Raw genomic sequence first — 22,824 nt, forward strand, 5'->3', positions numbered from 1 at the left:
TTTAGGTTTTTGAGATTTGCTAGTTTGGGTCAATTTACATTTGGGAGTTTTAATTTCAAAACAATAAAAAATACTGTGTCTCTGAATGTTTCCCATGCTTTCAATTCTAGCCTAAGTTCTGGAAACAACTATCCTTTCTGACTTAAGAACAAAACCAAAGCAGCGCCCAATCGCAGAAATGTATCACTTTATTATATGGAGATTGATGGAGAGTTGGTCAAAACCTTGCTCAATCCCTCTGACATCCGTGCTCAGGAAAACACATCTTCATAATTTTTCTTTGATTTTTATAGGTTGCATTTGTTTCTTTACCTGTCATTCATTTCATTCGATTGCATTTTCTTTCTGAAAGTCTTTTTCCTGTAAGGCCGGTTTGGTCAGCATTCAGTTCTTGCTTTAATTGGGCCTATCTCTTTAAGTTTTCGTCCCTTCAGATTTTTATATTCTTTTTTATTGTTGAATCGCACTTTAAGCTGTGGCTTTACATTATCGTACCTTCCCATTTGTTCCTCATTCACCAGAACTTTGTTTCTGTGGGATCATCATCTTTCTTGGTCTGTGGAAGGCCCAGGTAGCACCCATTTGTTTTCTTCCCTCAGTGTCTCGTTGGGGCCCACTCATCTGAGTCCTTGGGGTTGCTCAGATGCCTGATCATCTCTGCAGCCAGCATCATCAAAGAGGAAACCTGCCTGAGATCCCGGCTCTGAGCTTATTCCAGTTCAGGGTCTGGGACCTAGTGGCCAGCTGAGGCACCATGGGATGTGTTTGTAGGAGGTAAGTCAGGGAGTGGTGGGCTCCAGCCCCCTGAGATGTGACATGCCCCACAGCCCTGACATTGGCCAAGGCGGTAGGCAGTTCACCTCTGAGGTGGGGCAATTCTAGCTTTTTGACTTTTTTTTCCCCCAAATGAGATGCGAGATATGGAGCCTGTAGAGAAGAAAATAAGAAACTAAGAACTGGTGTGTCTCGGGTTTTCAACCAGAGAAAAAATCCAGTTTATATTGCAGAATAAGCGTATACCATGATAAGACCAGCCATAAACAGACATTAAGGTAGAGAAAAAGTCCTTACAGAGAGATACCATCAGCAATGGCCAAGTATGGTGATATTCTAACATTCTAGTTTCAAATTCTAGCATAGTTTTTCTCGTTGGAACATAATTACTGTAGTTCCTGTTGCAGTCTATAATTAATGAACAAACAAAAAAAGAAGTAAAAAGAGGAAATTCTAAAATTCCTCTTTTTCCTGTTCCCACCTTCTAAGTATGGTTTAATATGCTTTAAACAAATCTACCATAACAATTTTAATTTGTAGAACTGGTAAACATTATTCTATCAAAGGACTCATATTATTTGTGACTGTGCTCACAGAATGGAGTTCCTTGTAGAATTTCTTTAAACTGTAACAAACCTGGTGCAGGTTTTTGATGACTTGATTTTTAAAAATGTAACTACACATATCTTGGCTGTATAAAGCAAGGCAGACTTGTAACTTTGAAACATGCACATTAAATAGCCAAGAGTCAATAAAGAAACTGAACAAATGACAAAAAATGTTTGCTTCAAGTGAGTCAGTCGTGTCAAAACTACTCTCAGAATTGATTTGGAGATAGCCCAGGCTGTGGTTTTCAGAGAAACCTGTATAGCCGGGTGGGGCACTGTGGTTCGGTAGTTTCTGGAGAGGTCAAAATGTGAAGTCAAAATGGTGTGCTCATATGGGAAATGACTGAGCTCCATTGCAATTCAGACCTATGACAGGGGGTTAAGGCACCTGCTAGCCCCAGGCCTCCAGCTCTGTGTGGATGCAGTGGAACTGGATACTTGAAGATCTGGTTGTTTTCCAGGGCAGGAGATGGCCTGCTCCCAATCCAGAATTCTACCAAGAAAATAGCCTGGCCATGGCCTACACTTCCCAAATAGGTGCACTTTTCTTTTTGGATTGTCACCTTTTGGAAAAAAAAATACATACTTTCATCAGCAGAATTGAATTTGGAAGGTTGCTGATGTTTTTTAAATTCGTAGAATATGAAGCATTTACCATCTTCATAAGAAAGTTCATTAAAATACTACCTTTTATCCGCCTCTCGTCTGAGAAATGAATATCTAGCACATAGTGCTTATTATTGCCAGGTACTGTTCTAAGTATTTCAGAGATGCAAACTAATGCAACCCTATGCCTAGACTCTGAGTAGTCTTTTCTAGGCAAATAAACACAAGGAAGCTAAGTAAATTGCCCAAGGTCATTCACTATGTGGATGGGCTGGGGCTTGAACCTAGGGAGTCTGGCCCCAGAGATCAAACAAGAGAAAGAAGGCATCAGGGAAGCCTGAAGAAGGGGGAAAAAACCCACCAGAACGACCAGTTTTGCTCAATGCTTTGAAGAAAACTTTGAATTCTGTCTCCTTCCTTGCCCATGAAAAATGTCCATTTATTTATACTTGGGGTCAAGGGCAGAGCAAGGTGGGAGAGTGCCAGCCTGATGCTCTGTGACCCCACCCCAGCCTCATCCCCTAGGCTTTCTCTTATGCAGTGCTCTCCCAGGCTCTGTCATCTCCTTAAACATGGGTCTCCTTGCCTGGGCGAACCCTGCACATCCTTCTGAGCAGCGCTGCCCAATAGAAATGGGAGCCGCATATGCAACTGTAAGTTTTCTATTAGCCCATCTTAAAAATGTAGAAAGAAAAAAAAAATCACCAAACAAATCTGTCATTGCTTTCTTCTTCCACATTTTGCTTTTTAAACTTGTGTTTTATTTTTAAGTTTTTTACTTTAAAAAAAATTCCCAAAAAGTAGACAGAAAACAGCTCCTGGAAGAATTTACAACCAACTGCATCGGGGTCTGGGAAATTGGACCAGGGTGGGGATGAGTGGACGGGAAGGGGTCCACTGTAGTCACTGCAGCCTCACTGGAAGACCAAGAGAGCGGGGACTCTTCAGTCAAAAGGGAGACAGGGAGGGGAAGTGGGAGGAGGGAGAGGAGGTGGGAGTAGTGTGGTTGGAGGAGACGAACAGAAAATAAAATGTCATTGTTGTCTGCTTGAATCCAGAGAAAAATACCTGACCGTGTATGGAGGGAGGATGCCCCAAGGGGAGGGAGGGGATCTGGAGGGAAGCAGGGTAGGGAGGACGCCCTGAGACCCTGGGCAGGCCCTGGTGGAGGAAGCGGGCAGGGGCCTCCGGGATTGTGGGACACAGTAGCTATTGTGTTCTTGTGCCATCACCCTGTGTGTTCCCAGAGCAGCTCCTTGCTTCATTTTGCTTTATCTTAATAGATGACATGGCAGTCCTCCCTGCCCCAAAGTGAAAAATTAATTAATTTCAGGAATATATTTTATTTAACTCAATATATCAAAATATTATTGCAATCATATAAAATCAATGTAACTGATGTGAAATATTAATGAGATGTTTACCTTCTGACTTCATATTGTGTCTTCAAAACCCAGGGCTTGTTTTACATTTCCATCACATCTCAATGTTGGCACTATGCTGACACTGGAAATATTTGATCTGTATTTAGATTTCATAAAATTCATAGCTAAAACACTAGATTCACATAACCAAGTTGTTCCAGGCACACTTAAAAGTTTTTCAACCACTGAATCAAGTACTAATGTTTAATGTTTAAACAAGTTAAAATGAAATAAAATTTAATATTCAGTTTCTCAGTCTCCATTTCAAGTGTTCGAGAGGCACACGTGAGCTGGAGAGAAATGAAACCAAATAAACACGGGTCAGTGAGTTCAGATTAAACAGCCACCTGAAATCATTATTGACTGATGACTCTTCTTGCTGGCTACCTCCGCACGGCAAACTGCAGGCAGGCCTGAAGTTTGGGTTTTCCGCATGGAGCGTTGTCAGGTTCATTCCTATACGGTAGGCAGTGACAGGAGTTAGTTTGCAAATGTTAACCCTGCCACCTAGTGACCACTTTCTGAATGTCACTTGGAGATGATCACCTGAAAATTTGTGTTGACCTCAGCCTTGCCGCCCTTCCAGACATCTCTGAGACTTTCTCCTCCTCGGAGGCCCCATGTGGCATGGTGCTGCTGATGTGTCACAACTGTTTTGGGGCTGCGTTAGCGATCCCTGGAGAATATGCACTGAGTTATATCTCCCTTTGTTTTCCCACAAGAGTAAGGTGCTTGGAGAAAAAGGGACATGTCTCAGGAGCATCCTATGTGCCGAGGAGATGGCTTCTGTCCCCACAAGGGTTAGAGTTCCCAATTTCTCTTGTGCCTGATTCAATTGTAGCACCTGAATCTTCTGTTTGTTAATATGTGTCCCTCCTCCATTGAACTGCGAAATCTGTGAGTTCAGGGACAATGTCTTTCTCATGCTTGAGCCCCATCCCGTAATTTGGTGTCTGCCTGACAACTGTCAGGGGAATGAATGGCTGGATGGCATGGCTATAAACTCCCAGTCTGCCCAGCATTCTTGCCGTAGTTCTTCAGATGGGGCATCTTCCCTTTTCCACTCTCAAGATGAACTGTGTCATCTTTATGTTTCTTCACCCCTTAGCCTCCCCCTTCTTCCATTACATGCTCAGCACATGCTTAGTAGATGACCTTGCCTTGAACTTTGGAAATAGAAAGCTGAAGTTAGGAACTCCTTGATTTACACCCAGCAAACCTTTTAACCTACCTATCTGTGTGCCTACACATGCACCTGATCCTCCCTGGATGCACTGCCACGCCTTCCAGGTGTGCTCCGAATCCCCGGAACCACTCATCGGGATCACCTGGGGAGCTTTGACAGTGATTGATGCCTGGGTCCCAAATCAAAAAGTCTGATGTCATTCGTCTTGGGTTTAGGCTGGGCATGGGGATTCTAGAAAATGTCCCCAGGGGATCCTAAACTGCAGTCAGGATTGAGACCTGCTCTCTGCATCCTCTGTTTCTGCCTTCTCAGGCTTCAGCAAGTAGCCCCACTCTTACCTGCGTTTCCAACCATTCCGGTTTTGGATCATTTTCCAAATCATGTGCAATTGCCCTAAACTCTGCCACATGAAAATAAGAATAAAAAAAGCTTTCCTGGATCTACTTTCTTTATGCACTTTCCAGGCCAAACTTCAAGAATAAGTCACCCACACAGGCTGTTTCTGCTTCCTCCTCATCCTTATCATAAAATGTACTCCAGATTGGATTCTGTCCCAGGGATGATCACCCTGTCATTCAAAACGACTCACCTCCCTTGGCCTCCAAGACCCCATGTTCTCCTAGTTTCTTTCTCAGGCTACCTTTCCACCTGATCTCCCAATGTTGAGAGTCAGGACACGTGATTGGCTGTCTTTCTTTCTCACTTCACTTCCCATGGCTTTTCAGTCCCTGGGACTTTGGAACTTCAAGCCTGTGCTCAGACCATTCTGTCAGTCCCATACCTGCATATCCAAATCCCTATTTGGCCTTCCTTTCCAGAGGCGTGTGCTAGACATCTCAGATTTCATGTTCCAAATGGAATTTTAAAAAAAGTATTTTAATTTTTATTTATTATTATTATTATTTTTGAGACAGAGTCTCACTCTGTCCCCCAGGCTGGAGTGCGGTGGCACGATCTTGGATTACTGCAACCTCCACCTCCTGGGTTCAAGCGATTCTCCTGCCTCAGCCTCCTGAGTAGCAGGGATTACAGGTGCATACCGCCACACCCAGCTAATTTTTGTATTTTTAGGTAGAGACGAGGTTTTGCCATGTTGGCCAGGCAGGTCTTGAACTCCTCACCTCAGGTAATCCACCTGCCTCGGCCTCCCAAAATGCTGGGATTACAGGCATGAACCACCACACCTGGCCCCAGATGGAATCTTGATACACCACCCCCTGAGAACTATTGTATAATAGTTCCTATTGTATTAATTTCCTATGGCTTCTGTAATAAATTACTAAAAATGAGCTGACTTAAACCAGCACACATTTATTTTCTCATAGTCCTGAAGGCCAGAAATCTAAAATCAATTCCTCTGGGTTGAAATCAAGGTGTTGGCAGGGCTGTACTCCCTCTGGAGCCTTAGGGGTGTATGTGTTCCTTGCCTTTTACTGCTCCTGTTAGCTGCTGGTATTCTTTGGTGTATTAGTCAGTATTCTCCTAAGAAACAGAACCAATAGGATCAACCTATCTCTCTAGAGAAGACCAGTGCTCCAGCTCATGCAATCACACAGGAGAAATTCCCTTTTACTCGGCCTTTTTCTCGACTCAGATCTTCAGTTGATTGAATAAGGCCGGCCCACTTTGGTGAGGGCAATCTACTTTACTCAGTCTATTCATTTAAATGTTGATCTCAACCAGAAACACCTTCACAGTCACATTAAAAATAATGTTTGGTCAAATGTCTGGGCACTCCATGGCCCAGTCAAGTGGACACATAAAATTGTCACACTTGGCTTGTGGTGGCATCACTCCAATCTTGGAGGCCAGCATGTTCAATTCTCTTTCTGCCCTGTCTTTACATGGCCTTCTCCTCTGTATATGTGTATATGTTTTAATCTCCTTCTGCCTCTTTTTTATAAGGATACAAGTGACCACTTTAGGTTCCACCCAGATAATCCAAGATCATCTCCCCATCTGAAGGTCCTCAGTCACATCTACAAAGACTATGTTTTTCCAAATAAGAGAACATTTACAGGTCCCAGGGATTAGGACACAAATTTCTTCAGAGGACTATTATTCAGCCTATTACATCAATTCATACAACAGCAATTTTATCCACCCAATGTCTTAAACCAGAAATTTGGAACTCACGTTTGTCATAAAATTCTCCTCAACACCATTTAATCCATCCATAATTCCTGTATTTTCTTTTAAAAAATCTTTTTTTTTCAAGATCATCATGTTCTCGTTAATAAATCTTAAATTTCCTCAGTAATTTCCCTCTCCTCTGCCACCAACCTAACCGAAAACATAATATCTTTTCCATTCTTTTTTTTTCTTTTTCTTTTTTTTTTGAGACGGAGTCTTGCTCTGATACCCAGGCTGGACTGCAGTGGCCTGATCTTGGCTCACTGCAGCCTCTGCCTTCTGAGTTCAAGCGATTCTCTGCCTCAGCCTCTCGAGTAGCTGGGATTACAGGCGTGTGCCACCACGCCTGTCTAATTTTTGTATTTTTAGTAGAGACGGAGTTTCACCATCTTGGCCAGGCTGGTCTTGAACTCTTGACCTCGTGATCCACCGGCCTTGGCCTCCTAAAGTGCTGGGATTACAGGCTTGAGCCACCGCACCTGGTCCTCATTCTTATTTTAATAGTTCATTGATGCCCATTGTAATTTGCTGTTTATTTGTGATGTTATTTGTTAAGTGTCTGTCTCTAGTCACTAGATTATTGGCATTGTGAAGGCAGGACCATACATGTTTTGTTCATCATTATATTTTAGGTCTCAGCATATAGTGCTTAGTACAGAGTAGATGCTCAATAAATATTTAACATATATGTGAATAGATGGATGGCACCTTTTCCACCACGAGGAAGCTCCCAGTCTGGTAAAGGGACCATTAAATATATTTTTTAAACCCCAAATTACTTTGTTGATTTAAACTGTTCCTATAAGAACCATCTGTATGCCAGGCATTGTATTAAGCTCACAGGATCCACTGATTAACACATAATATGAAATTCATTGTTTTCACAGAGCTTTACCTTCTAGCTTGAGAGAAGACAGATAAAGGTGTAATTAATACATAATAAATGCATTTTATGTATGTGTATGTGCTTAACTATAACCTTAGAAAGGGATAAGTGATACGAGAAAAATAGAGCAGTTTAGAGAAGGGTTGTATACATTTGCAATTTTTAGATGGTGCAGAGCTTCTTGAGAAGTTGAAATTTGAGAAAAGGCCTGAAGGAGCTGAGGAGGTGGGTGAGTCATGAATGCATCTCAGAAAGGAGTTCCCCAGGCTGAGGGAGCTGCACCTGAGGAAACCCAGGAGGCAAAGGTGGTCCTGGTTAGGACGGATGAGGAGGCCGGCGTGGCTGGAGCACGTGAGCTAGGTGGAAAGAGGCCATAGATGAAGGCAGAGCTGCTGGGGGAGCCAAACGTGTAGGGTCTTTTAGGGCAGTGAAAGGACATTGGTTTCTTGCAGCAGAGAAGGGCCATCATCTGACATATTTTAAAAGTATCTCTCCAGCTCCCTTGTGGACTGTAAGGGACTGAGAGTTGAAACAGGCACCCAGGAGGAGTCCTTCCAGCAACTGAGGTGAGAGATGATGGCGGCTTGGACCAGGGTGACAGCAACAGAGATTCTGAGAAATAATTAGATTTTGGATACATTTTGAAAACAGGGCCAACAGGAATTTCTGACAAATTGGATACGGAGGGGTGGGGGTTTGGGGGAAGAGAGAGAGAGAGAGAAGAGAGAGGTCAAGAATATCACCAAGGTTTTTGGTTCATGTAACTGAAAGCTAGCCTAAATTCAGAGTTTTGTCTGGAACTTCTACCCCAAACATTTTAATTCCCTAAAGTCACTGGAATGGCTCAACAGCGCTGAACTTTCCAGACAGCTGCATGGAGTTGTCATCCATCCTTCTCTGAACTTACGCCCTGCTCCTCTCTCCTATCTGCGCACAGAGGACTTGGTCCGATTCCTCCTCCAGAACAATGCTCGGCCCACAGCCCTCATTCCCTCCGTGATGAGCAGTCACTGTGGACCCTTATCTTCCTCTTGAGGTTGGTCAGAGTCTCGGCATTTACACCCACAGCTCTAGGTAAGGACGTGCTTTGGGGTGTCGTTCTGGCCCCTGCCTTTGCGTTTGCGCATAGGGCTCTAGTGGCCCAATTATGTTGCTGCAGCAAAGTTTCTCCTTGTTCCGGTCTGGAGCAGTTGAGGTCATCAGCCCCTGGATCTCTGTTGGCACAGGTGGCTTGGCTGAGTGCCACTTTAGGTAACTGTGACCTGTTTACTCAACTTCTTCCTGGAGTTTTGATATTCTGGTTGTCAGGGCCTCTGGGAAAGTTTATACGAGGGGCTCAGTGAAGAAGCCGCAGCTGTTCTGAAGTTAGGCTCCTTTCCCCGTGAATGTGCAGCTATGCTGGTGTGTGGATCGGGTGCACAGGGCTTTGAGGAATGTGGCGGAGACTCAGTGGCAAGAACAGTTGTCTGTGATTGCTGGGCCTTGTTTTGACGCAGTCCCTCACCCCACATAAGCCTCTCAGCCAAGAACATAGAAGGGTCAGACCTCTCACGTTTCCTCCCCTGTGAGATCGGATCGCCACTGTGATGGCATTTCTCCCCATCTTCAGTTGCCGGGCAGACCCTGTGTGTGTGCGCGCACGTCTTTGAGCCCACAAACCTTGTGTATTTGCAACGAAAGTCTCTGGGGAGAATGAATTTAAATGGACTCTCAACTATTTGTTCTGGAGCGGCATGGCACGTGTTTACTTAAGTCACCAGCCTCCTTCCTAAATGCAGTCATGAGCTCTCCCAAACTCCAGAGACACCCAAACGACCAAATATTCAGAGAACCCGTGCCCTTCCCCTGCTCTAGCCCCACAGGCCGGTCTGGGTTGCTGGTCTGACCAGGAGCCGGCTGGGCAGGGTGGCTGTGAGCTGCCGGTGTGGCCCCAGGCTAGTGAAAGGGTCCTCGGTGTTCAAAACCCGGAAGTGCTGGCAGGCTTCCCTCACTGGGGAACTGAAAGTGGTGAAAACAGAGGATGCGTTCCTCAGCCTATCACAGAAAGCCCTCTGCACTGAAAACTGCTTCCGAAGAGAAACAGAGACTTCACTGGTCTCTTCCCCATGACTTGCCCTTGCCCTAATTAACTTCTGAATTTACATCACCTGTGAGTTCTGCCCTAATTCAGGGACTTGGGTGGAGAGGTTTGGGACAGTGGCCAAAACCAAGGGACTGTCCGCATAACCCTTTAGAAACAGCCATGACCTGGTGCAGAGCTGAGCCAGCTTTGGCCACACTCTTTGGGATGCTGACTCAACACAGCTCATTATATCTGATTGAATTTATCTTTCATTACCGCGCAATCAAATTAAAGGACAAGAAGGCATTTTTCTCCGTGTTCTGAAAGTGGTTGCAGCAAAACCCACTATGAAGCGTTTATTCTTTCTTGTATTCTTTAGGCTTGGCAGAATCAGAGGGAGGTAGGTGTGTGACTTCATTTAGGGGAAGGTGAGCTCTGATGGCAATATTTTCTCCAAATGCCACACATGAAGTGGGAGACGTGACAGCCAAGCCTGCAGGGACCCTATCTCTGAAAATGTGAGTGGAACAAAGCACCTCTGGGCTCTGGATCATTTTCTTGTGTGCTCCTAGGGTCTAGTTGGTTTAAACTCTTGAAGGCTGCAGTATGTTTTTTGATATACCCCATGTGAAGGGACATTTATTTAGCATTAATTGTGGACTGGGCACTGTTCTAATGGCTTTGCATGTATTCACTTAGGTTTACAAATTACTGAATATTGTTAACAAAATCTAAGGAGCACAGGAGTGTGCACTGTGTTCTTTTGTTCCTGTAAAGACAGCAATCATTACATTGCAAGTGAGGGAAAAGTGGAAGGGTACCCGAGAAAATGGTAGACTGGTTGTCTTTGAGGAGACGAACTCAGGGACTGTGGTGTGGGAGGGAGATTTTTCATTGAACATACACACTGCTCTGTTTGAATTATGTTTGACCATGTGGGATGCATTCTTATTTCAATATAAAAATACTGCATTTATTTTTAAAGGGAACAAAATGAAAACTTTGTAGGCCCAGGCAACTTTATGGGTCAGATCCTGAATCCTGGAGTAGGGCAAGTCCAAGGCAATACTGTATGTAGAATGGCAGAATGGGACGGGGAACTTTGAGAATTATTTTTCTTCAGACAAAAAGACACAAAAGAGCTTGCTATCCTGGTGACTGAGGAACAGTTCTAATCTCAAATTGGAAGCTAGAAATTTAGGAAGCAGAACTCGAAATAGCAGTAAAGTCCACTTGATGTGAACCAGTGTCAAGGTAAAATGAGAAATGTGAGCCCACCCCTGTAACTCACCCACTATGTATGTGTTGTTCTAATTCCAAGATTTCCTCACTCTGCAAGTCAGGCAGGCCTCGCTTTCCCATCCTACCAGACTCAGACCCAGCTGATGAAAACCTATGATGTGCCTATTATACATACAGTCAGAACGCTGGCCCAGTCATCTGGTCCTCAAGTGTATGTATTATAGATGGAGGTTACTGTGCTAGGGTTGTGTGGAAGCCAAGACAGCTGGGACTCAAAGTCTGCCATTCCTGGAAACCACTCTCTACAAGGATAACACATACATCAAAAACTCTAACTGAGAACTGACTGTGATTAGGACCACCAGAGGAATAGGTAGAGGGGCATAGGGTTTCAGAGAAGAGAAGGATTACATTAATCAAGAGGCAATTGGGGCATTCCAAAAGGGCTTTGCTTGCCATTGGAATTTTGGTAGAGGGAAGGAAGGATATTTCATGCAGAGAGAGTGGCTTAAGCAGGGAGAGCCAGGTGTGTTTAGGGAACAGGTACAGAAGTGGTTGAAATGCATTGGAAAGGGAGTGGAGGGAGAACAGCCTGGAAAGATAGGGAAGGGTAAGCTTACAGGGAGTCTTGAAGTTATACATTCTGTGTAAGCAATGGGAAGTCATTTCGTTGTTCCAAGCAGAGGAGTGGCAGGACTTGAGCTGCAGTGCAGCAGAGGGGAAGAGGTAAGAATGAGGGTTTGGGAAATGGTCCAGCTGAGAGCCAGTGAGAGTAGAAGCAGAAGGAATGAAAAGAAGCCATTAATGACGGATTTTTTCAAAAAGCAGAAAAGAGAAATGACAATTGATTGGGTGTTAGAATAGAGGGAGCAAGGGGTGAACTTTTGCACCTGGTTTATCAGGAAGAAAGGGCTGGAATAAGCAAGTTTGGAGGCAGTGGTGCCAAAGGGGATGATGAGTTAGCACAGGGATTTTGGGGGTCTTGCACACAACACAGAAAAGTGAGACTGGAGCTGAGCAGAGGAGCTAGAGATATTTTTGGGAGTGACCTCTGTAGCTGAAACAGTCCAAGCCCAAAGAATAGATGATCTTTGCAATTAAAGATTTTTGAAAGGAGAAAACAGGACATGATCTGGCAAGGTAAGCCAAAGAAAGAGGAGACAAGATAGAATAAGAAGTGGAAGGCGGAATCATGGAATCATCATAGTTCTGGCAGTGCAACACAGGAGTTTGTGATACAACTTGCTACATGCACAGAAGTTTGAGGAGGATGAGATGAGAAAGGCCACTGTTTAAGGCAGCTCAGAGGTCACTGGTGACCTTTAAGAGAACTGATTTTGGAGAGCATTGGGTGAAGGAAACAAAAGGTTTAAAGCATAGTTTGCAAATTTCAGCACCATAGGTTGAATTTGACAAGTAGTATTTTATTTGATCCTCAATTCTTAAAACATCAAATAAATGTATAACATTTAAAAATTGGTAGCTTTCACATAAAAATTCATAATTCCAAACCCACGTGATCTGGTCCCTCAGATCACGTGGGTTTGGAATTCAGGCTCTCATTCCTCTGTAGCTGGGTGTTGGCGGAGCTCTTCTAGCAGAGGCGTGGGTCGGGGAGGTAAGTGGAGTTGCCCCCTCTGCAAATGCAGGACCAGCCAAAACTGGGCCTACTCTATTGATAATGGAATGTCAAGTTACCTCGTAGGTAGAACAGAGACAAACTGCAAGTCATATAGCCTGGGCTGGCGCAATAGACAAACACCTAATCACACCTGGAACCAACAATTCCTCCCCATGGAACCAGGAAGACTGTGACATGACTCGAACCTGAATACTGGAACTCTTTCAAAAGTGAAGGGGCCATTGGCCCAGGAGATTTGGGTATAAAATCCACCTCAAACTACTTTACTGTAAATGGTCAAATTTGAATCTGTCCAATCAGACCCTTCCAAGCCAACATTCCGAAATCCTCTCCCTTGCTCTATCACTCCTTAAATCTTGCTCTAGCCCCCAGATTGAGGAGGCAGATTTGAGCATCTCCTGTCTCCTTGCTGGCTAGTCTTGCAATCAAGCCTTTCTTTTCTCAAAAGCTGATGCCACAATATTGGTTTTTTGTGCATCTGGCAGTGAGCCCCTTTACTCTGTGACACCTCCAGTGTGCCCCATCTGGTCTGGCTCTCTCAACTCCACTGCCTGTCTGTTTGCACTTCTGGTGAATGCATGTGGAGGTGGTGAGGGAATACAGGTTATTTACACAGACGATGCCTTTGAAAGTTTGGAGATGATGTGCAGAAAAGAAGGAAGATAGTAAATCAGGGTGCTGGGGAGGAGAAAATGGGTGTGTTTGGGTAAGGCAGACTCAAGCCCTTTCTGGTGTTGCCCAAGAGAAGGACTTAAGTAAAGAATAGGGGACAGAAAGGTGAGAGAAAATGACTGATAAACTCATAATTCAATGTGGGAACTAAGAAAGAAGCAACTTTGGAAAGGAAAAGAGAAAAGTAGGAAAGAGAGCAAAGAACAGAAATGGCTCAGGTTGGGGCAACTTTAAGAAGGAGAGGAGGTGGGTCAGGCACGGGGGGTTCATGTCTGTGACCCCAGGACTTTGGGAGGCTGAGGCAGGCGAATCACCTGAGGTCAGGGGTTTGAGACCAGCCTGGCCAACATGGCAAAACCCAGTCTCTGGTAAAAATAGAAAATTAGCTGGGCGTGGTGGCAGGCACCTATTATCCCAGCTACTAGGGAGGCTGAGGCGGGAGAATTGCTTGAACCCGAGAGGGAGAGGTTGCAGTGGGCTGAGATTGTCCTGCTCCACTCCAGCCTGTGGGATAGAGCGAGACTCTGTCTCAAAAAAAAAAAAAAAAAAAAAAAAAAAAAAAAAAAAAATGGAGAGGAGGGAGGAGAGGCAGGAGAAGAGCTGGGATAATGTTCCTTGCTGGGCATGCTAATAAAATGGGGCTTCGGTCAAGGTGAATCAGCACATGTGGGGCGGATTCTGGGGCAGAGCAGTAATTTGGTGGCCCTCAAGTGAATCTTCTTTAAGTATTTGTCCAATAGCCATTTTGTGATGGCAAGGAGATACCAATTTTCTCTTTAAAAGATTGCATACCTATGTTTATATTTTGAAATTTAGGCTTATTACATAAACTGAATATAGTATATCACTTAGGTGAAATTGTCTTTCACCTCACTTTTTTCTGTAGTGTTAGGCGCTCCCGTTTACTAAGTATGGAGAAAGTTACATGGACAGTTAGTAACATTTTTTTCAAAGTGTATTTAATGGCTATTTTGTAAAATCTCACATCCACTATAACAAAACATTTTCTTTATTTCTTTGGTCCACTCTATCTTTTTTCTTTTTTTTGAGACTCAGTCTCGCTCTGTCGCCAGGCTGGAATGAAGTGGCATGATCTCAGCTCACTGCAACCTCCGCCTCCTGGGTTCAAGCAATTCTTGTGCCTCAGCCTCCTGAGTAGCTGGAATTACAGGCATGTGCCACCACGCCCAGCTAATGTTTTTAGTTTTAGTAGAGACGGGGTTTCACCATGTTTGTTGAAACACCAGGATGTTTCACCAGGAGATCATCAGGATGGTCTCGATCTCCTGACCTCGTGATCCACCCAGCTTGGCCTCCCAAAGTGCTGGGATTACAGGTGTGAGCCACTGTGCCTGGCCTTTTTTTTTTTTTTTTTTTCTTCTGAGCCAGAGAACTTCCTAGGAGACTTATTAGAGTAATTGCATTGAGATAATAAAGTGAACAACTGTGACTAGTGAATCAGACTGCAGCCTGCATTGTGCAGTGTCTGTATTTCCTTAGCTCCTCAAGTGTGCCAGGATCTCCAGATCTGATCCCAAGATCTGTGATTCTGTCTGCACTGAACCATCCAAGGTGCTGGAGTGTGCCACAGAGAAAGATCGTGTCGTGCAGAATGCTTTTTAACTTTACACATTGGTGGGAACCAGGAGTGGACTTTCTTTTGGCCGGCAATGTGAAAAGTGTCATGTGGAGAGCTGAAGCCACTGACAACATATTGCAGATTTACTTCCCTGTTGGTTTAGTTCCCCTTTCTGATAAATTGGCAGCTGTAGTAGCTGGCCCACTCCTTCATCTGATTTTGGATGGGGTTTGGGCTCAATATGGAATTGGTTTGCTGTCAGTATTGCTGAGGATACAAAAGGAGGTCTCTTCAAGGTAAATAAAAGGACCACAAAGCCTCAGACAGGAGGCTGCAGGTCTGTGGCAAAGGCAGAGAATAGAATGATTGTCTCAAGAGGCTAGTAGGGTGAGCGTGACTGAAATGATAGGCCTTGCAGGCTCTTCCTGGGGCCAGACTTGCATGTGGACTGAGGGTGGCTGGAGGTGGGGGGTGGCTGGGAAGGGAAAGAGAGAAAACTAGAAGTATAGAAGTACAGGAAGCTGTAATCAGATTTTGGAATTCTAGTCTCTATTATTGTTGTTGTGAAATCTTTTCAAAGTCTCTTTTTTTAAAGTACAGTTTGGAGGCTGGGTGACTCACACTTGTAATCTCAGCACCTTTGGAGGGTAAGGCAAGAGGATTTATTGAGACCAAGGGTTTGAGACTAGCCTGGGCAACATACAGAGACCCCATCTCTAAAAAAATAAAAAATTAGCTGGCTGTGGTGGTGCAGCTGTAGCTACTCAGGAGGCTGAGAGGGGAGGATCACTTTAGCCCAGGAGTTTGAGCTATGACCATGCCACTGCACTCCAGCCTGGGTGAGGAAAGAAGACCCTGTCTCTAAAAAAGCAAAAAAAAAACAAACAGCAAAGTACAGTCCTATAAAATGATAATTTCAAAAACACTTGGTCTATGATATGTGAATTGCTTCGAGGACTGTCACCATAAAAGTTTCATGTCACGAAAACACTTCCTGTTTCCAAATTGCCTTTGGTCTGAACATCCAAATTGTAATACATTTGTGGCAACCTCCAAAATAATGCATTTCTCACGTGATGGAACATGGCACATCACTTTACCTGTCATTTTACTTTTAATCATAACTGAGTAGCATTGGTCACTTACACCTATTGACGAGAGAGGCAGCCTTCCTGGATATATTTACGTCTTATTAAAATCATGTAATGAGCATTTGAAGAGGGAGGAGACACATCATGGTGATGATGGCCATGGGTTATGCTCCCTGGGTCTTGGTTTCCTTATTGTAAACTCTGGAGGACTGCTGGTGGCGTGGGCTGGAGAGTTTCCTCCTTTTTAAATGTCTGAAAACATGACAAAAGCTAAGATGGTGTTTAGGACTGAGTTTGAATGTTTCTGATAAGCAGGCAGCAGCGCAAATGTCTCAGGTTGGGATTTGTATTTGCTTGTTTTTTGTTAGGAAAATAGGCCATTTGTATCATTGCCTCAAAAAACTCTTTTGAACTGCACGAAGGCAATTACTGTCCATTACGTGTTTAAAGCTCCCCATAGCTAGGATGTACATTTGCAGGCTGAATACAATAGAGCTCTTTAGAGAACACAGGGAGGCCTTATATAATCAGTGTGAACAATATATTTACTCTCATTTTGTAGGATTTAGGATATGGCATTGCTACTTTCAGTGATTCTGGAGACTGTGGGTTTTGCTTCTTTGTTTGCTATGGATTGTGTGATGCTACTGATGTCCAAGATCTGGTGCAAGGACCAATGAATAGCATGTGTCTTTCCTGAAATGATTCCACTCTACGGCCCCCGCAAGAATGGAAACTTTCCCAGGGAACTTTTTAAGGAATGTTTCAGGTCCCAATTTCTGTGGTTTTACTTATTTCCCCTTTTTGAAGCAGTCAACTTTCAAGCATTGCCCTTCTGCTAGTGATCATTGGCATATCGCTGGCCAACACGGATGAACCCTGAGAGTAAGAAAACCTTGCCGCCTCCAACTGGATACCCCCTTTAATGATCAGAATCCCACACTTTCCAAATCAGCATATTGATCTCATCCACAGAAATGGTGTGGTAGCCCAATTTTTCTTCTGTCTTCTTCCACCTCCAAACTGCATTGGAATGTGTCTTCCGCTGGTTGCACTTACTGAAGGTCATAAGAAATAGTTGATGAATTCTATTTACCTGATATTTAGTTACCAGGTCCCCTAAAACCTCATTTCTGGTGGGCAAGTCATCTGAATCCCATAGCACAATATGCTGTCATTTAATCAACCACTTCATTACCACATAGTGTGAACAGCTGGCTTCTCATCCTGGACTAAGGAAGTCCTTAGTGCAGTCCACTTTGAAAATGGGAACTAAGGCCAGGAGTAGTGACTCATGCCTTTAATCCAAGCACTTTGGGAGGCTGGGGTGGGTGTATCACCTGAGGTCAGGAGTTTGAGACCAGCCTGGCCAACATGGTGAAACTCCGTCTCTACTAAAAATAAAAACTTAGCTGGGTGTGGTGGCACGTGCCTGTAGTCCCAGCTACTGGGGAGGCTGAGGCAGGAGAATCACTTGAACTCGGGAGGTGGAGGTTGCAGTGAGCCGAGATTGTGCCACTGCACTCCAGCCTGGGCAACACAGCGACTCTGTCTCAAAAAGAAAAAAAAGAAAAAAGAAAATGGGGACTAGAAATCAAACAGAATTCTCTTTAACTCTGTGGGTCTGGGGTTCGATACCCTGAGAATTTTTGGTACCTAGTGATGTCAAAGTTTAAGTTTTGAAGGTATGGGCTATGAGTGGCAAGTAAACAACAGGATAGGTGTAGGTATGTATATATGTGTGTGTGTGTGTGAGAGAGAGAGAGATTTGAAAAGATAGGGCTATGAAAAGACTTTCTTTTGGCCATTTTGTTGAGTTTCTATATAGAAGGCATGGTTTAGAAATCATTGCACTGTATTCTCATTGATTGCTTTATTAATCATATATTAGGGGCTATTGTGGAGGTACATGGTCCTGCATTGTTTTTATACAGCTTCCAGGTAGGGTCTAAGCCAGGAGGAGAGTGACATACTTTTCCTCCCAGAGTCTCTCTAACAAGTATATGGTGCATGATAGAAGTGCCTCACTATAGTTGGGAAAGCAAGATTATTATCCTTGTCTCCAACACTAGCATAATGGTGGAAATCCTGCTGCAAATTTCGATGGCATGTATTTTTGACTACTTTATTTAAATACATTTGGAAGTGGTACATCCTTTTTACTTTCTGCTAGAATTGTGAGTGTGCTAATCATTCCATTCAGGTTTGACTTCTGAATCTAAATATAATGATGTCTTAGACTCTAGGCAGAGTGACTAGGAAGGTGGAAGATCAACATGGCACCAGGAAGACCTGGGTTTGACTTTCTCTCCCCCTGGTCATTGATTGAATGAATGACCTTCAGCAAGGTACTTGGCCTCTTTGGTATCTATACACCTGGGAAAATGGTGCCTACCCTTAAAAAATTTCACAACAAGATAAGTTCAAATAGGGGTATCTGTAGGGAGTTGCTTTTACATGAGTGGAATTGTAGATATAATTACTATTATTCCTTCTCCTCTCCCAAAGACTGATTTGTCAACTGACTTCAGATGTTTTAGCTGCTTCTCATGAGGATGGACTGACCAACAAGGCAGGGCATGATGTTGTTCTTGAGTGCAATGATTTCTAAACTAGAAGTGGTGTGAATGAACATCCCTGTCTTGTTCCTGATTATGGAGGGGAGCACATTCAATATTTTAACGTGAAGTATGATGTTAGCTGGAGATTTTTCATAAATGCTCTTTGTCTTAATAAGGAGGCTCCTTTCTATTCTGCTGATAGAGTTTGTGATGAATGCATGTGGAATCTTGTCACAAGTTTCGCTGCATCTGTGGTGATGATTCTATGGTTTTCTCCTTTGTTCTGTTAATGTGGCAAATTGCATTGGATAATTTTTGAATATTGAACTGATCTTGCATTCCTAGGATGATACTCATTTGGTCATGAGGTATTATCTCTTTTATTTGTTGCAGATTTTTATTTACTAATATTTAAAGACCTTTGAATCTATGTTCATAAGTGATATCAATCTGCAAATTTCTTTTTGTAATGTCTGTCAGATTTCCATATCGGGGTTAGTCTGGCTTTAGATTTTCTGAAAAGGCTGTGTAAGATTGATATATATATTTTTTTTCTCGAATGTTTGATGAAACTCATTAGTAAAAGTTATCTGGGCCATCGGCTTTCTTGGTGGTAAGGTTTTTAATCACAAATTTAATTTCCTTAATAGGTAAACGAGATAATAGATTAATAAACTCAAAGTAAATTTAATAAATAGATATATTTAGATTTTTGTATTTATTCTTGTTCTTTCATAAATCGCCTTTTCCAGGAATTTGTTCATTTCCCTTAAATTGTCAAATTGATTAGTGTAATTTTTAAAATAATATGCCAGTATTATCTTTTAATAACAGCTGTAGTAACTATACTGACAGACCTTTAAGTCTGTTATTGATAATTTGTATTTTCTGGTTTTTTCCTTGATCAATCTTTCTAGGAATTTTTCAGTTTAATGAACATTTTAAAACACAGTGTTTTCTGTTTGTTGTTCGTTTGCTAGCTCGTCAGTGTCTGTGGCTGAATGGTTGGCTAGTTTTGTTACGTTAGAGATCCGCTTCACAGTGCTGTTAGGGGATTATAATAGCAAATGGTAACTAACAGCTAATAATCAGCTACTTATTAAACTTCCTAGGGGGGCAGGTTACCATGTTATGTACTTTACAGAGATCATCTCTAATATTCCATGCTAAGTTAGGTGTTATTTTACCAATTTTGCCAGGATGAAATGGTAGTTTGGAAAGGTCACATGCCTTGCCCAGGGTCACACAACTAGCAGTGGCTGACCAGGAGCCGGGAACCTGCTGCCTGCTAAGCCTGTGAGATTTCCTCTCTACCTTGCTGTTTCTCTGCAGGGCTTGGAGGGATTCTGGTTGAGTTGATGGCTTTGATTTCTCTTGTCTCCAGCTTTTTCCTAGCCTTTCACTCTCACTCATGTGCTCCTCAGACAGAATGTCCTCTCCCCTCTGTCAGGACATATCCCTATTAATTTAAACCCAGGTTAAACACTCAACTCCTCTTCAAAGCAAGCACCGACTCAACCTCATCTGACGGTGACAAAACTGTCCAAGTGCAGGTGTTCTTGTTCCAAGTCTGCAGATGAGGCCTGAGCGCGTGATTTTATCCTTAAAGATTATTCAGTTAAGTAATACAAATGTGTTAAAAGTTAATTTATCATGGTTTTTAATGATTTATACCTGTCTAATTCCAAAAACTATACCAGACAGTTTAAAACAGCATGCGTAACATTGTGCTAGACTTTATTTATATTAGTCCTTGTCCCCACAAAAATCCCATGAGGAAGCGATTATTATTCTTTTCCAAGTTCATGTAATGAGAAAGGAGCAGGTTCAAATTCATGCCTCCTTTCTCCAGTGCCTATGCTTTTTATCACACCCTCCTGCCTATTTACTATTTATACCACAGAGCAAGAAAGATAATCATAAATCATGCAAAAGTTGTTTATAATATTGAAACTGTCTTTGCAAAAGTATGACGGAGACAGTGAAAGAGATCTAACTTAACCGACTCCATCTTGCTATTAACTTCCAAGCTGTCTTTGTTCATTCCTGGGCTTAGGCCAAACTAATTTTGGGAGAAACTTAGTTTATAGTTTAAACAAAGACAGTAACAGCCCTTTCCCGAAGCAGACTTCCTTCTTGCCTGGGGACTAGATTGCCTTTGTACGACTTAGCTAGAAGATTAGAAATTAGAGTTTAGGAGTCATGTAGCTGGAGGCTACAAGATTCTGACCCTCCCTAAACTGCTCCTAAGATCAGTGCTTGAGATATTTCGCAAACTCTCTACTTGATGGACCAGCTGGCCCCACCCAGACTGATAAACTGGCCCATCTGATCTGTTGTTCCCCACTCAGGAACTGACTCAGAGCAAGAGGACAGCTTCAATTCCCTCTGATTTCATCTCTGACCAATCAGCACTCCTGGCCCACTGGCTTCCCTATACCCACTGAGTTATCCTTAAAAACTCTGCTCCCCAAAAGCTCTCGGGGAGACTGATTTGAGTAATAATAAAACTCTGGTCTCTCACAGAGCCAGCTGTGGTGAGTTTTTCTTTCTCTATTCCAATTCCCCTGTCTTGATGAATCGGCTCTGTCTAGGCAGGGGGCAAGGTGAAACCCTTGGGCGGTTTCAATATTAGTGACCAGATTCTACCTGTTACATTAATGTATTGGAGATTAGCACAAAAACTTGCTCTGAGCTTCCTGGTAGGAAGGAAAAAAAAAAAAAAAAAAAGAGAAAAAGAGAGAGAGAGAAAGAGAGACCTATGTGCTTACACATTTAAACATATTGAAACATACATTTATGGTGGTAAATTTGATGAGGAACTTTACACTTAATTAAAAAGTCAGACTGTAGTTCAATAAAAAATATTTGAAGTCACTGTTAGTTTCAAAATGTTTTAAAAGTAGATTGTTTAAATCATAATCCTGAATAACACAGTTTGCTAGAAGTACAGAGCTCAAATTAATAAGAAGCAGCCAAATTTCTACTCACTTTATGCTCTGTAGACCCTGCTAGTCTCCTGTGCCTAATTCAAGAAGCTGTGGTGGAAATATGGGCATTAGAGAGAAAAGACCTGGGTTTTCCTCCTGGAACCATCACCTACCACCAGATGGGCATGTGGCACGTTAGTTGCTGCCAAATCTCCCTTGCTTCGAGGGTCCTCTACTTCTGTCTCCAACCCCTTGCAAGAGTATCTTCTCTGAGCATCTCAGATTGGAGTTTCCTTCTTCAGTCTGATTCTGTTTTTCCTCTTTCCAGGATTTCTTACAGTGTATGGTCCATGGGAAGATTCCTACTCTCGTCTCTGAATACATATACATATATATGTATATGTATGTACATGTGTGTGCATATAAGTATACATATGCATGTGTGTGTTTGTTTCTATCATTTCTAAGGACCTGGAACAGGAGAACATTCTGTGTGCTTAGTCCACCTTCTTGGACCTTTCAAAACCTACTTTCAAATAGTGACATAAAGGAGCTGGGCAAATAGAAAGCAAATAAAAGGCTTATAAAAAAATAGATTGTTTAAAGCACTGAATGAAATCCCATGCCACCCCTGCTCCTTTAATGGACAAGTTCTAGATGCCAATCTGTAGATGATGTCACCTATTTGCAGAAAAACCTGTTGATCACAAGGTCCCTAATATGTGTGTGTAATACAATAATTGTATATCACCATTTTGTTTATTGTTATACATTTTTTGTCTTCACCTCTGGATTATAAGCTCCTTATGGGTAGAGACCCCTTTTCTAGGTCTCTCAGATCCTTTTGGGAAACATATCAGAAGCAGACCCAGGAAATTCTCACTAAATACTGGTAGACTCTAGTCTAAAGTACTTTAAGGCCATGACAGGAGACATTTAGTAAACAGGGGGGAAAAAGATGACTTAGATGCCTGGTGGGAGACAAATCGTGCAAGAGGGAAATTGGCTCAGCAGTCTCGCTGTCTGCTTGCAGGGCTTCTTATTTAGGCTTCAGCAACCTCAGATGGGGAGATTACAGTGCTTCATGCTGTTCCCCTGTCCTGCTCGGTGGAAGGGACACTTGGTGGGGTCATTAGGCAGCTGTGATCTGCCATGACTCTAGGTTGGGTGGATATGCAGGCAGATATTTGTTTTTCGAACAACCAGACAGGCTGTCTCCTGAGATCTGACCAAAACTGGAACTTGGAGGAGATTCAACTGGCTTTGGTTCAAACCAGAAAAACTGAAACAATACTAATAGCCCGGGAAGCTATTAGCGAGAAATGCTTACTCACCTTCAGCCCATCGTCTGTAAACTCTTAGCATGAGGATTTGAGTAGCCTGGGGTCCCCTGTGGATACCCTCACTATGCAGAATTATGAATTCAGT

The 22,824-nt window shown here is 43.0% G+C and overlaps 1 long non-coding RNA gene across 2 annotated transcripts in view; it reads left to right on the forward strand.

Annotated features, from left to right (window-relative positions):
• The first annotated feature begins 7,123 nt into the window (after window positions 1-7,123).
• Window positions 7,124-22,824, forward strand: part of LOC110743470 — a 543,894-nt gene continuing 528,193 nt past the window's right edge. Inside the window, exons 1-2 of one of the 2 annotated variants that reach the window (XR_002522571.2) lie at window positions 7,124-8,183; window positions 8,555-8,691. This is a non-coding gene — a long non-coding RNA (uncharacterized LOC110743470). Of the gene's footprint in view, window positions 8,692-22,824 lie in introns of both variants that reach the window. The other variant, XR_002522570.2, reaches the window with a different exon arrangement.

Source organism: Papio anubis, chromosome 5, assembly GCF_008728515.1.
Source record: "Papio anubis isolate 15944 chromosome 5, Panubis1.0, whole genome shotgun sequence".
In the NCBI taxonomy this organism is placed as follows: domain Eukaryota; kingdom Metazoa; phylum Chordata; class Mammalia; order Primates; family Cercopithecidae; genus Papio; species Papio anubis.